Below are 4438 nucleotides of genomic sequence, written 5' to 3'. Positions count from 1 at the left end.
GAAAATGAACAAAGATAATAAAATGCACATATATGGCATTTTGAATGCGATGTTTTGGGAACATGGAGGTAAAAAAATGCAGATGAAGAACACTGAGGCATTTTTTGCACGTGCTACAATCACATACACATTAAACAATGTTTTCCTACACAAACACACTACACACAAGAGAGTAATGTTGTTAAACCAGTCTAACAACCGTGTCCTAACCAGATTCAACATGGTAACTTTCCAGCATCAAGACATTTGTCCATACTGAAAGCCAAAATGCTCAGTGTTTAATATAGCATAACCATGTTCAATATTAACTAATCACATTTTTGATACAGGCAATCACATATATATATATATATCATATATATATATTAATGTATTATTTTTTTGAAGGTTTTGGAATTTATTTTATTTAGATGCAACTGCATTAGAAAATAGCTTCTAACAAGATGGCTGGCGTGAACTGACTTGTCTTAAAGGGAAAGTTCCCCCCAAAATTAACTTTTTTCCCCCTAATTTTGTTCCAAACCTCCCATGTTTTCTTTTGTGAACCACAGGAGAAGATTTTAGACACTATTTTTTTTTTTTTTTTGTGGTGCGGCATGTCACTTGCTGCTCATAGCTTGTTTAGGTCATAAACATCCATTTACAAAGAATAGATGCTTTTGTCATTTTATTAGTCGAATCTGGTTTGGACACGGTTTAACAATCGTTTCTAAGAGAGAATATGAGTCTTGCTGCTCGGCTGGAGTAGGTGTTTTATAGTTGTGTGCATGTTCATATGAAGACCTCTCATGTTCAAACGTGGTAAAGAGTTGTTGCCAAATAATTGTCCTGTTTCATTTTGTAAAAAGATAATTTATTGTCAATGAAAATAAATCTTGAATGTTGAGATCTTGTCATCCCCGTCTCACCTCATCTAATAAATGACAAACACCAGCTTTCTCTAAGAAATGTTCATTTCTGCCCAGTTTTGAGTTTTGACCTTCTGTCTCTAATGTGACGTATTGATATTCAATGAGAAAAAAATGTAGGGTAGACCTTGATTTTATCCATCAGGAATTCTTTGAATGATGAAAAGTGCCTCTGTGTGACTGATGAGGAAAGGCACTTTAATGGCAGCCAAAATATAAGTTATTTAAACAAAACTTTATTGTAGTTAGCATATGTAGATAGAGCAAGTCAGAATGCTCTAGCAAATGATTATGAAGCTTTTTTTAAATTAATTGTCCACCCATGAATTGTTCCACAATTACTTGTGACCAAGAACATGCTAAATTTAACAGCACATTACAAACCGATTGCTTGTCTTGGTAGTTTCACCCAACAAGCTGTTTCCTGAAGATCAGACTTTGCAGCTGCAGAACCGACAACACCAGGCCACTTCCTCTTTTCCAGCTCTTAACAGACATCTTTTACGCTCAAAAACACGATCAGAGTATCAAATATTATCAGAGGAGCGTTCAGGACGGTGTGGTCTTGAAACGTGAGCATGTGATTGAGACCAAACTCTAGCATTTCACTTACAGTGTATTGGAAACCCCTTGAATTCCATACACTTTCTTGAATAAACTATATTGAAATTAATGTTATATAACTAAAATAAAGTTCCCTGGGTGTTGCTTAAATGATGCACCCTTGCAGATGAAGATGAAAGTGATGCATAGCCTATAGCAGATAAATACATAGTCAGCTTTGCAGATCGTGTGAGTAAAATCCGCTTTAGTAAGTCTAGAGAAGCTTGCATACAAAACTATTTTAGATGAAAAGATATGATTAATTTCTCACAGAGACACTAAGCAAGCATCACAGCTAGTAAAAACATGCTGGGTGACATTACAAAAACGTCGTTTCACTGTAAGATAAGGAATTTTGAATATTGTTAGATAGAAATAGTTTACCTAAAACTAGGTATTTGCATGCTTTGTCATCGGGTTATGTGATAAACCAAGAGCATGATATTTTATTATACTCTGTATAAATTACTGAAAAAAATAATGATTATGGTTACAAAATTACAATTGCACTGGATTTGTTTATTTATTTGAAAAACGTTAGTTGCCAAATGTCAGATGCCTAAATAAAATAAAAAAACAGCCTACAGTTTAATAACTTTAAAGTCAAGCTTTGTGCTGAGAAAGGTAGTTCAGTTGAGATGCTCTACTGACATCTAGCGGTAATAAGCGGCTGTGCAATCAGTAACTCAAAAGACCATTAACAAATGAATTAATCTATATCACATTTTAGACATGACTTACAGCTCGCATTTACTGGAGAAACATTAGTATTGACTCCGTTTAAAATTAGTCATATTAAGAAAAACGTGTATGGTCGGGCTACTAACATTTTCTGTTGTATTCATCAGTGTGCAGAAACGAAAGCTTTTGCTTTTTGTTACCTGTATAGCGTTTATACGATAATGCGATTAACGATTTATGAAGGCATATACTACTTTTAAGAACAATGCCTAGTGTTATGCATCAGACATTAGTTTTTGAAAAGACATTTTTAGAAATCACTATGTGGCCGGTTAGCTCAGTTGGTTAGAGCGTGGTGCTAATAACGCCAAGGTCGCGGGTTCGATCCCCGTACTGGCCAAGCTGCATTTTGACTGGGTTGTTGTAGAAACAGTGTGGTGTTGTTCCCATTTTCCCAAATTATTGCCCCTCTCGTTGAAATCGTTATCTGATTGCCTAATCCTAAACCCCTCCTCCACACCTAACCCTAAACCTACCTAGGGGGGTAATAGTCTTGCAAGGGTCAGAATTAGGCACAACACCGGTAAATGCAATTTTGAGTGACTAAAAGAGGTCGGTCGCGGTGGGCAATATTTGCCGCAATAATAGCACATTTTCAATTGAAAAATAAGAAAAGAAAGGGCTCGTCCGGGATTTGAACCCGGGACCTCTCGCACCCAAAGCGAGAATCATACCCCTAGACCAACGAGCCACAAAAGACAAGATCAGTATTATATCTGAAATAATTCAACATTGCGTGGAAAATCGTTCTATAAAATCATTGTTTTATAGAAGAGTATTTATACATAAGGACATTATGTACGAAATAATATATTAAATAAGAGCGATTTAATACTTATACCCAAACTGGATCACATAAAATTGCGGTTCAATGGAATTAGCCTATTCTATAAAATGCTAGGATTTTACTCTACTCTGTTGTGAGACCTCGTGGCGCAACGGTAGCGCGTCTGACTCCAGATCAGAAGGTTGCGTGTTCAAATCACGTCGGGGTCATATTTAAAATCTTTTTTTCCCACGTTTTTTTAATCAGTATAATCACAGTACAGTACTACAGTCTGTTACATACAATCCACAGCAGTGCCGTCAGTTCAGTAAATGTTATCACTGTGCACTGATTCAAGGTAAAGTGTTGCGATAGATGTTGGTGGATTTTTACCTTTATTACAATCTACATTAGAAAAAATAAATGAAACTGAAGAACACTTAACAATCCACCATTTTGTAAAGAGTGACGAAGAAAAAAAACAGGGCTCGTCCGGGATTTGAACCCGGGACCTCTCGCACCCTAAGCGAGAATCATACCCCTAGACCAACGAGCCATACTACACTACTAGCGCTATATCTAGATACAAACACCGGGGCATTTCATTACATCTTTCAAAAAGGGTTTAAATAACTAGATAACTACAGACTTAATAACTACAGACCTGTCTCTCTCCTTCCATTCGTAGGGAAAACACTCGGATGAGTTGTCTTCAACCAGCTCTCACGGTTTCTTACACAGTACAACAAACTGGATGCTAAACAGTCAGGTTTCAGGGGTGGCCATTCAACAGAGACTGCGTTTTCATATATAATAATGGATAATCAAGGCACAGAAAAGTATAAAAAACATCGTCAAAATAGTCCATCTGCCATCAGTTGTTCAATCTGAATTTTATGAAGTGACGAGAATACTTTTTGTACGCAAAGAAAATAAAAATAAGGACTTTATTCAACAATTCGTCTCGTCTCTGTCTCTCTTTCCGTTCAAATCAAAGCGTAAATAAATGTTAAGCTGAACTATTTTCTGTTTATTTTTCTTGATTATTAGAGGGGTGCATTGTAACATACAATTGTCTTTATAAACCAGTCGATGCTGGTTTGTGATGCATTTGATTTTTATATGTTCAATTTTCATTGTGATTGACGATTGCACAATCCTACAACGCGTTGGTGGTATAGTGGTAAGCATAGCTGCCTTCCAAGCAGTTGACCCGGGTTCGATTCCCGGCCAACGCAAGAGTGTATATTTTTATCTTGAACTCTCTAGTGAATCCTTAATAGCTAAACAAATTTATTACGCACGACATCCAAGTCTTTCAGTCTTCTATTAATAAATGCTTATACGAATATCTTTTAACACAGCATTCTGAATCTCACTTGGCTTGATTGACTCAGTGATCTGCAGCCCCGCCTCTCTC

Source organism: Barbus barbus, assembly GCF_936440315.1.
Source record: "Barbus barbus genome assembly, chromosome: 34".
Taxonomy (NCBI): Eukaryota; Metazoa; Chordata; class Actinopteri; order Cypriniformes; family Cyprinidae; genus Barbus; species Barbus barbus.
This window is presented reverse-complemented; position numbering follows the sequence as displayed.